Source organism: Leptidea sinapis, chromosome 4 (genome assembly GCF_905404315.1).
Source record: "Leptidea sinapis chromosome 4, ilLepSina1.1, whole genome shotgun sequence".
NCBI lineage: Eukaryota > Metazoa > Arthropoda > Insecta > Lepidoptera > Pieridae > Leptidea > Leptidea sinapis.
This window is the reverse complement of record NC_066268.1, coordinates 1,338,074-1,349,787: the sequence shown is the minus strand read 5'-3', so window position 1 is coordinate 1,349,787 and position 11,714 is coordinate 1,338,074. Positions and strand designations below refer to the sequence as shown.

The 11,714-nt window shown below is 32.5% G+C and overlaps 1 protein-coding gene and 1 long non-coding RNA gene across 2 annotated transcripts in view; one reads left to right on the top strand and one right to left on the bottom strand.

Moving 5' to 3' along the window:
- The window catches only part of LOC126980016 (NACHT and WD repeat domain-containing protein 2), a 270,439-nt gene that overhangs the window by 184,396 nt on the left and 74,329 nt on the right, over window positions 1–11,714 (top strand). The window lies entirely within an intron of this gene.
- On the bottom strand, window positions 821–3,363 carry LOC126980022 (uncharacterized). Its single transcript, XR_007732942.1, has 2 exons — window positions 3,211–3,363; window positions 821–2,572 (listed from the first exon to the last, which is right to left on the bottom strand). It is a non-coding gene; the product is annotated as an uncharacterized LOC126980022 (long non-coding RNA).

The following is an 11,714-nucleotide window of genomic DNA, read 5'->3' as shown; positions in this document are numbered from 1 at the left end:
GAAATAGGCGCCGTTGGTACCCTTAATCTAGCTGGCATCCGCATTTAAAGTGGAACCAACAAATATAAGTAGCAATGATTCAACAACCAGTAAACAACGAAAAAAATTATGGGGGTTATAACTTTAGCCTATATTTTTCAATTAGAAGTTCTTTTTATAAGTATCTACAGATATAAAAGACACATGAACAAAGTGACATCCCCTGTGAAATGTGTGGAGACACTCTTTAATCTATCTAGCAGTAAAGTAAAATTGGGTACTTATTGGCCTAAGTTAAGATTGTAATGTAAGTTAGTAGACGTAAGGGCAACATTATAATAACTATATTATAAAATTCTGTTTGTGAACGACTAGATCGCTTAGCACTGAATACAGACGTGGCTTGTACCGCACTTATCACAAAGCGATGTTTTTTTTTATATTTTTTATGAAAATAAGGGACGAGACGATCAGGACGTTCAGCTGATGATGATACGCCCTGCCCATTACAATGCTACCACTCAAGATTCTTCAAAATCCCAATAATTCTGAGCGGCACTTCAATTGCGCTCGTCACCTTGAGACATAAGATGTTAAGTCTCATTTGCCCAGTAATTTCACTAGCTACGGTGCCCTACAGGCCGAAACACAATAATGCTTACACATTACTGGTTGTGGTACCCATAATCTAGCCGGCATCCTGTGCAAAGGAGCCTCCTACTGGTAACCAAAATTGTTATAATGTAACCCATATCAAAAATTTATAGGTATATAGATACATATATTGCTGCAAAAAATATTGATAAGAGCTTCACAGGTAAAATAGCAATAAGTATAAGAATAAAACTAAAAATTTTTATTTTTCAACACAAATTTTTGAATCACACATGAAAACTGCATAAAGTGATCCATATTAAAAACTGGCTTGAACAAAACTCACTTTCAGAAAGTTATATGTATGACCAAATAAAAAAAACATAATATTTGAAGTTGGTGTCTGAAAGGCATCTACCCTTCTATTCCACTGAAAAAAACATTTTCTAGCTAAATCTTTTTTCAAATCATCACCAGCTGGAAACTTGAATATTTTCAAAATGATTAAGTTTATTTAATTCACACATTTATTTGTTTGGCACTTAAACATTTCAATTATACAATCACAAACTTATGATGTTATTCTACTTTAAGGTTTTAGCTCCCTTTGATTTGTTTTGCTGTACTATTATAATAATTGTTTACCATTCTTGCTTGCCTTATGATATTTTGTTTGCTCAACATGCTCAAATTTTATGGTGAGCCTTTGTTCCTGGATTTTTATATCAGCAATGATCTTTATATGTACATTTGGTACTCATACAGCAGACCTTAATGACTGTATCTGCTAATGAGTAATGCTTATGTGTATCTCGACACTGATCTGTAATTTTATTTAATAACAGTACTGCATTATCTGGGCAGCCAGAGTGATCTTCCAGTATTTCCATTATTTATCTTTTCCACTCCACATCATACTTAAAGGTGAGTGCCAGTGGTGAAAAACAATAGACCTCATCTTTGTCGACAATGGTGGTATGGTGTCTTGTATAGCTTAAATGCCATTGTGTAGTATGTGTTGATAACTCAAATGTTATTATAATGAGAATTCAGGAGGGATTGAGTAGCATACTATGGCACTGATAGCTCCCAACTGCTCAGAAGTAGCACGGAGACGAGCTTGGGGGTTGTTTACTGTTTCCCTTAGTTTACGGCCAAAGTTATTCAATTCATCATAATTGATATGTGTCATAAAATCTAAGGCCAGGGCAATGTTGGAATGGAAGTTTCTTGGCAGCAAGGCCTGGGCTCTTGAAGGGTTGGGACATGTGGCACCTGGAAGGCTCAGGGTAGCAGGGGCAAATACAGGGTATTTTGAATATGGGGCATGACGAATTCTGGGCTTCCGTTTCTTCTTAGGGGCTTTAGGGTGTTTCTGGAAGTTTGCAGGGTGACCTAAGTTATTAAGGGTTGGTAGTTGTTCACTCTTTGCAGGGCATTCAGTAGTGCCATGGACTCTCAGGTACTCAACAGTACCAGGTCTCTTCTCATTGCTTGAGGTCTCAATCTTTTGTTGCTCTGCTTTCTCCATGACCAATCCAGATCCACAGTTGTTAATATTATCATTCTCAGGTACCATTGTCATAATGAAATATGTTACTAGCACCCAAGGAGGCAAGTAATAAAAATATTTATAAAATAAAATAAAAAAATATATTATATATGAGACCCCACGTGGAGCTGTGGGGGGTTAGGTTCCTGAAATAGTGTAACTTAAGTGTCATATGACTTACAAATAGTCAATGTAGCAGTACTATCGGTATCTCTAGCTCACTGAATACAATTAAATAGCTAGTACTCATAATAAAGTTACAATATCAGAAAGAAAAATCTAAGAATGTTGCATGGTACTGTTCACAATAATAGAGCTAACTTGCGGCAATCTTGAATGTCTGTCTCAAACTCTCAATGAACAGCCATTAACGGAAGCATAATTCCCTTGATCATTAATATAACATCCAAGCCTATCCTTACTGCATTTATTCCATGATTTCAAAATCTGTGAATTAAAGGCAAAAATGTGATTACAATATAATATTGGTAAATAATAGATAGTAACTACTAAAAATATCAGTAAGATAATTTATAGAAGAAAGATTTTAAAAATTTTGTTAGGTTACCAAAGGTTACATAAAGCAAAATTATTTTAGACCTTTTGTTTTCGAACTATTCAACATATTGAATATGAAAATGAGTTTTAAAAAGTCTACTTATATTGAATGTTTCACTAAAATATGTAAAATGCTTTAGGTAGGTATAAAAAATAAGTTTTAAATCTGAAGAGGAGAAGACCCCTTTTAATGTGTCTACCCTACCTACCTTCTTTCCATTTTGGGTTATTTTATGAACCATAGTCGGAGGGTTACAATTTTAGCATTTTATAGTTTAGTTTTAAATATCTAGGGTTTATTGTAGATAGCTTTTGAAAACAATTTTTTTTTAATATTAACCATTTATCAGACAATGTTTCTACAGTACTAAACATAATGCATATTTATATTTCGCTAATAGGTACTTAGTTCAATACTAATACTATTCTGTATTCAGATATAATTTTTTTAGAGCCGTACTCACACTCATTGTACCCGCCCGTAGAACGCAGTGCTATAAACTATTTATTAACTTTCGCATACTTACCTATTTGTCGTGAAGAAACTATACGAAACAATTCGTTATTTTTATGTGAACTCTCAAGACTCGCGCTTCTGGCCTCGGGGTGTAGTGATTAATATTATATTAATATAACATTTTGGCTTAAAATTTACTAAAACTACCTATCTACCTAACTGACAATATTTAAAAATTTTGACACATGATCATGAATCAAACTGTCAAGTAATGAGTAATCGAATTATGGATACCCCTTTGCCTGTCCAGATGGACGAACAGGACCAAAAAAAAAAAAATATGGATATGGTAAATGGCGTTCACTACATAAAGGTAACACAATAATTGACAATAGTTTAAGTAGATATCGTATCTTATAATATAGTATTCAACAAAAATGTGCCATAGTCAATAGTGAAGTGCTGCTACGGCATTTACGATTTTAGAGACTGCGCCTTTGGAGGTTGAATAAAACAACTGAGTAGTATGAGGAATATATATTGTATTTCAATTACACGACATATATACAAAATCCTTAAAAGTTATTAATTACAGTTGTTATTATAAAAATTATTTACAAGTTTAGAAATATCACACAACCAATGTATTGGGGTCAAAATGAGAAAACTCAATGAACAATCATATAAAAATGACAGATTCCAAATTCAAATTATTATTTTGTTTATTTTTAATTGTGACAGTATTTAAGGCCAGAAAGTACCTCCTATCCAATAAAAGGTAAAGGATAATGCCGATCCTTGTATGAAAATTGGGCTATTCTTGCGTCTTAACCAAATCATCGGTAAAACATTAGAAAAATTCTCAAGATTATGATAAACAAAAATCAGTGAGATATAAACAGGGAATTTGTAGTTATCTGAATTTTTCAATTTCAATTTACAACGAACTTGTTGTCAGTTTTAGTGTAGGATTGCTAGACTTGGAGTTGATTGATGACAAAACATAGGTACAAAGCCTATCATTTTGACATTTCAAACAGTGTTTCTACTTACGATTTTGGTTTTACCCTAGTTTCAACGGTGGCGATGGGTAAACTAGTAGAATCGTGTCATTGATTATTAGTGTTATGAGTCCACGGTATAATGGAAATTATAGTATTATAATAATGTTAAATGAATGGCTTTTAATCCACGTAGGATTTTTTAACGATCTAGATGGTATGTATTATATTTTCTTCAAAATTAGATACGCGTTAAAAAATCAAACAACACGATACATGTCTAAATAGTCTGTTGTGTGTGTAGAGTGTAAATACTCTGGGGCCTTGCTTGCTGCTGTTTCTCGCAGTTAAAATGTTCGGCGAAGCATACTTTGCTTTTTAATAAACAGCTCCGAAAATAAGGTGAAGAAACATGAAGTGCAGATCTAATTGGCATACCAAAGCTACCACTTAAAAAGATATCGATACCTATCCATATTATATGTTTCTAGGAATACTGATATTATTTTTAATCACTGTGCAGTTTTTTTAATATTCGGCAAACGGAACATATTAATATGATTTTATTAAAAAATATTTAACCATTGGTGTGGAATAAGTTAGGTTTGTTTTGGTTTTCATTCGATTTATTTCCTATAATATGTAGTTATCCTTGCTTTTCCCTTTAAAAAGGGAGTTCATAATGTACTGGTATCATTTGGTGAGTGTTTTAGTGACAATGACGTTTCCGGACTAATATGGCAGTTCCGCTTGTTTCGAGACGATTATTTACTTTCTATTCAAATAACATTTAAACCCCTGTTCGCATCTGACTAAAACAAATATATGTGAATTTATAATTTAAAAGAAAATTTTGTATGCATACCTGGTTTAGACGCATGATAGTGAGCAAAATAGCCCATTTTCCGGCATTCTCCTTTCAGCTGAATGCATCACAATTTAGCACATAGCGCATGGCAGTTTAACAATTTTTTCAGAAGTCAGAAATTATGGCTGTCTTTGGCATTATCAGATTCAGAATAATTCAAGACATTTCAGAAAAAATATGACATACATTACCTTAGGTATACAAGTGTTCTAGGTAGAGTTCCGTCACGGGTGGGGTTCACAAGACCTATAAATATTTTACATTTATACGGTATTTTTAAAAATGTGTCTAATATAAGTTTTGATGATATGAAAATATACGTCATTATTCATGAAAAGTATTTGTTATTCGCAAAACAATGAGATTTTTAACGAATAGGAACTTTTAAAAACAAACCTCTTGTACATACATTACTAATATATTAAAATTTAACAAATATATCAAGTAATTGAAACACGTAATTATGATAAAAATATTTATTGAAGAATATTTAAGAACATAAATAAATTGATTGACATGGCAAACAATAAGTAGGGGAGAGTCCTACAGTACCGTTACCTTTAGGTTTATGTACAAAATAATCAAAATATTTTAGGTTACAAGTTCCTCCTCCTGATATATTTACAAGAACTATTGTACTATTAATAAAAGTAACAAACAACCATTAATCGTTTAGAAATAATCAGCTTTATTATTGCAATTCAAATACTAGGAAGAATCAGACTTAAAAAAATTGCCTTCAGTACCGGCCCGTAAGAATGCAAATGTACTGACCGTTTAGCTCCAATATATTTGCACAAGCCTCATTCCGGAGGACCAAAATTTTGCAGTTTCCGCACTGTATCCAATCTTCTTTTTGACATTCAGCGCACAAAGGGCAAAGTATTTCTTCTTTAATCGGTCTGTGAGTTGGAGGAAGGTTTTCATTTGTATTTTTTGTTTGTTTTCTCACTGACATCTCTCATGATTACTCATCATTTCCTGACAGTAATCTCTTCTATTACCACCTTTTCCTGAAATCCTAGTTTTCTTGTTATTATCTTCTTCAAGAAAAATTTTATCTCACTCATGTGATTCTAATTTTTTCTCTTCCAGCATCTTTTTGTACGGAGAACTCGTTATAATTTCACTTCTTTCAGCTTAACGACGTCGTGCAGTAGCTCTTCTTTTGGAAGCACCAGGAATTGGCGAGACCTCTAAAAGCGCAGTCATGAATGACTTTTGCTGAAACGTAGTTCGGGGTATCGGATAGCGTTCTGCGGCTTGACGTGCACTCATCTTGTTATTCAATACCTTTTCTACAGCTACTGCCGGATCACAGGCGCCCTTTTTTTGCCTCGTCTGACCATCATTTATATCATATTGCATTTTTGTGATTCTGTAAGTAATGCAAAGGGGTTTAAGGTTAAAAAACGGTTTATCTTTACGTAGATTTTTGCTTGAGTTTAAGTGAGTCTAATTGTCATTGAAAATCGGCGGGAAATTATCCAAGTGTCTAACATAAAAAAAAACTTTTTAAGTGTTCTATAAATACAACATGGATAGGAAAATAATTATAATCAACAACAGCTTTAGTTTTGTATTAATCTGCATTTACAGAAATAATTCTTAGAGATTGGAATTGAAACTTAATAAACTACTCGGGTTATTCGAGTTAGTAAGTCTTTTATTGGGGGATGTATATGCTTTTACAACATGATCTCAGAAAATGTACAAAATAGATGTGTTACGAAATTTAAAAGAATTGTTAAAAACGTTTGTGTGGTAAAGGTTATTTTAACATAAATTATTTTCTTAATCTGATACTGACTGACAATGGAGCGAACATCTTCAGGCTCTTATACATTATAGATTTTATTGTACGACACTACTTTGTAATCCAGATTTTTATAAAAAAAAGCCAAAAAAATAAAAAGAAAATAAGCGGGCTTTTTTAACGCTCGTTCCTCTCAGAGCTGAAGCACATTATTTTGAATGGGTGGTAGTTTTTGACGTTCAATAAGTGATTTAAATTCAAAATATATGAATTTGAATGAAATATCCGTCCAACCCTAGAGTAACCGTCGAGTTAGACCCTCTGAACATTGTAAAACATAAACTTAGTGTAACATCGTAATATACGATTCGTGCGTAAAAGTGAGATAACTATACTTATATAAAAACCAAGGTGTGAGAAAAAGACGGAATAGATGAAACCGTTTTGAAACAATTTAGTGTCCATTAGTCTCCTGTCAAATTGGAACGAGTTTTAATTTTAGTGTTTTTATCGTTACTGTTCCGTGTCTTGACGGAACTTTTTTTTTATTAATTATAAAATATTATAATGGTTGCGTGTTCTGTGTTAGATTGTGTTGTTACATATATGTACCTATAGGTATAGCAACAATCCAACTAAAAACATTTCACAGGTAAATACTGATTATTCAATACCACTTTCGTGATGTTTATTTTATGATAGAACATAATATGCACCAAAATACTTAATATTAGATTTTATATACGCAGTAAACACACCATTTTTCATTATAATCAATCAAGAAAATATTTGTTAGATAATAAAATATTGTAAACGTGAATATGACGCCGTATATCAATATTTGCCATAGGAATTGGCAAAAGCAAAATACTACACACTTTACTAGCTCACTAACACACCTGTAAAACTAGCACACATGAACTCTTTAAATTTAGTCTCGACGTAATGAGGAGAGTGTTTGTCTATTACTAAGTATCTAGTATTCTATGTTTGGTGAATGTTGAAAACTGTAATGGCCACCAGTGAACAGTTTCTGATTTAAAATTATTTATGCGCCAGTATTTATTTCATCTTTAAATATAACAGTAACGTATTATCTTAGTTGTATAAAACTTAATTTTATAATTGATAATTGAAATAATTATAATCTTAAAGTCTATTGTTTAAAAGGACCACTAAATAATATAAATACTAAAGTTACATAATGTGCGTGTAAGCACGTCTAAATTTATCACAATGCATTATAATAATCACTTTTCGTAAATTCACTACAATAATATTTCATTTCATAAGAATCAAATAAGTATTATTTACTTTTTAATAATAAAAGTATTGTTTTTTTTATTTATTCTGTGAACGTTTTTAATAAGTACTTACATAATTATATAGTTAACGTTTGTAAGAGCTTTCATATAAATTAAAAAATAACACACAGGACTTATAAAATAGTAAAAATATGGATATGAACGCCAAAGTAACATAACACTAGTGTAAACGCACCTTTACATTTATCACAATGCATTATAACAATCACTTTTTGTTCATTCTCCATCAGATAATGGAAATTAATTAAAAGTTCATGTCCCACTTGAGAGCTCCACTACCGCGAGGAAAAGCTATAAGCTTGAATTTTGTTATTAATTTCAGTGAATTTTTGCGTTACAACGCAATTTAAAATGCACGCCTTTTTAAAATGAGACATACTTGTAAATAATAATAAAAAACTATTGTATTATTTAATCACATTATACATAATCTATACTAATATTAAAAAGAGGAAAGATTTGATTGTTTGTTTGTTGTCATTGAATAGGCTCCGAAACTACTGAATCGATTTGAAAAATTCTTTCATTGTGCAAAAACTACATTATCCCCGGGTGACATAGGCTATATTATATTTTCAAAAAATTCGTGTACAAATCTATGCTAAATCTCCAATTAAGTATGTATTAAGTAAAAAGGTGTAAGAAAATAACGCTACTGAAATGTTGATACTACGTCAGTCCTCTATGTACCTACGCGAAGTCGCGGGGTATCAACGATTGCAACGCAGAGCAGCTAGAATTATCGGGGACGTACGTACACCTTCCTGAAACAGCCGGCAACGCTATGATTCCTCTGGTGTTGCAAAAGAATGTGGGCGGCTAAAAAATAAGTGATTACATTAAATAACGTACTTAAAATAACACTATGCATATTATTTAATTTATAAATGTATACTTTAATACCTACATATACGATATTAAAACATAATATTATGTAGTAGGTGCGTTTTATTTCCCTATCCCATATAATAATACGCTTTCTCGCTTAAGACGCGTTGTTAGTTGGGTCCATGTGAAATCTTCTTAAGCTGGTTTTATTGTATATTAAATTCAACATACGTCACTATAATAAACGGTAAAGTTTATTTTATAGTATGGCCCCACTGTCCGTCTGTCCATCCATCTATAAATGTCATTTGTTTGTATCATATTATTTATGATCTAAAATATAAATAGTGTGATAGGTGAAATATGGATACAGAGTGTGTATTGCCTACTTAATACCAGATAATTAAAAAATATTATTTGCAAATATATGTAAAAAGCCAATACATAGTTATTACTAATCACACATTGAAAGTTGCTTAACATTGCTAAATCTTGCACATGTGTACGAATCGTTTCATGCGTGTACAATATTATTTAGACGGTTTATAAGCAAACATTCAGCTAGATCCTAGATATACAACACCTTTTTTGGAATTCGCCGAACTAAATACAAAAAGGATGTTTGATTTTCACATCAGCTTCCAACTCAACATATCTTATTTCTTTTATCTATCTTTTTAAGACATGATAATATTAAGTATAACAGGCTTACTGTAAAAAAGTATCAACTACACTGGCCTGCAAAAGTAAGTATCACACTTTTCAAATTAATTTTTTTTCTTAACTATAGAAGGTAGAGATTTAAGATTAAAAACGTTTTGTTGCAAATTTTATAGGCTTTAATTCTTAGATAATAAAATTATACATTAGTAACATTTTTAACTTAAATAGATAAAACAATGAAAATAGACTGTTTTAGTTTCGTGTAAAAAAATTCAACTAAAATGTATTACATGTTATTTAATTTTTAATAACTGGTATTGCCTCATCGAGCTCTGATTACAGCTTCGAGCCGGTTTGGCATACTGAAAACTAGGTTTCGGAGCCGATGTTGGGGAATATTCTCCCATTCTATTCCATTCATATCCCATTCAAATTTGCTTCAGCAAGTCTTCTTCTCACTGTACTGTCACTAATGTAGTCCCTCCGGGTCTGAAGTAGCTGTTGCTGGACTTCAACTGCATTTTGGTGGCGATTTCTTAACACAGTGGAAATAATATAACGATCTTCTCGGGCACTGGTACACCTGAGTCTGACATTACAAGGTCTCCTCAGATGGTGTCCAGTCTCTTCGTACCTTCGCTTTACCTTCTGGACCGTTCGTACCGTCACACCCACCATTCTTGCAGTGCGACGCATACTGATGCCTAGTTCCAGAAAAGCCATGATCCTAGCACATTCTTCAACTGAAAGAGGCATGATAAATAAATATTATGTGCTTTTTAGCATAAATTTTTAAAACAAGACCCATCGATCTTGAAAAAAATTTAAAACAGAAAGAAAAATGTGAATGGTAAAATTGTAATTCGGAAACGTCCACTTTGAAAAAGGAATGGCTTTGTTTTTGAAGTTTTTTTTCAGCCAATTCTTAAAAGAAGGTTACCGACTATAAAGTTTTTATGTACCAAATTAAATTCTCTTTGGAGTCCTTTTTATTTCGAAAGTATATCTTGTGAACTTAAAACGTTATCCCAATTTAAAAATTGTGATACTTACTTTTGAAGGCCAGTGTATTATATTCTTATACACTGCTTACTTAGTTAGCAGCTACAATTATTTATTCTAGTTTTATTTTTTTAATAATTTGACAATTTGTTATGTTTAAAAGTAAACCCTCACTTCTGGGATTAATTACACAAATAAAACTGAAAACAAAATTTTATGAACGATGCGGGACTCGAACACGCGACGTTTCGCCTTACTTGCGAGCGCTCTTACCAATTGAGCCGACCGTTTGAGTGACGTATCGTTGATAAAATCTTGAATGCTTTTTTGAATGTGATTCCATGACCAGACTTCATATGTTACACAAGTGGCCAAGACAGGTCAGAGATTAAAAGGCACAAGATTTAAAATCACAGAAGAATGGATGAATGGATCCGTATTATCAGCAGGTTTGGCAGAAAAATTTGTTGCAATGATAATGGCCATCGATCACTCAGGAATGTAAATTACCACCGATTCAATAAAATCAAAGTTGATTTAAATGGAGCGGCGCAGCGCAGCATTCGCTGCTAACTAGAAAAAGAAAAGAAACCGAAATTTAGAAATGGCCCTATTTCTCTAACCTCGAAAGTGAAAGGTGACAAGATCTTAGATCAGCGTTGCCAGATGTACCGCTTTTCCGCTTTTTACACTGCCTTTCTTGATGATTAGCGGTTCCGCTTTTTTTGAGACTAGTTAGTTCCATGTCATATTCAACTTTGAACAAGTTGAAAATTTACTCGATTGAATGAATACTTCCAATCTGAAATGATTGTTGTAACAGTAGTAGGTACACGAAAAAATTGTGACTTATGGAATGAATGGTGAAAGACGAAATTCGTGAACGGCCGTTCACAAATCTTCCTAACTTCGCGCTCACAGCTCTGTCAGTTCCTGCCTGTCAGTCCTTCCCAAATGCAGATTATGAGAGGAAATTCTCAAAAATAAATAATATAAAAACTGACAAGCGAAATCGTCTAATCACACCAACAGTCAATGGAGTACATTTGGCGGACCAGGCTGTAACAAAAAAGGAAGGCTCTTCCAAAAATTTCAAAGCTTCTCCAAACATGTCAAACAGATTTACAACAT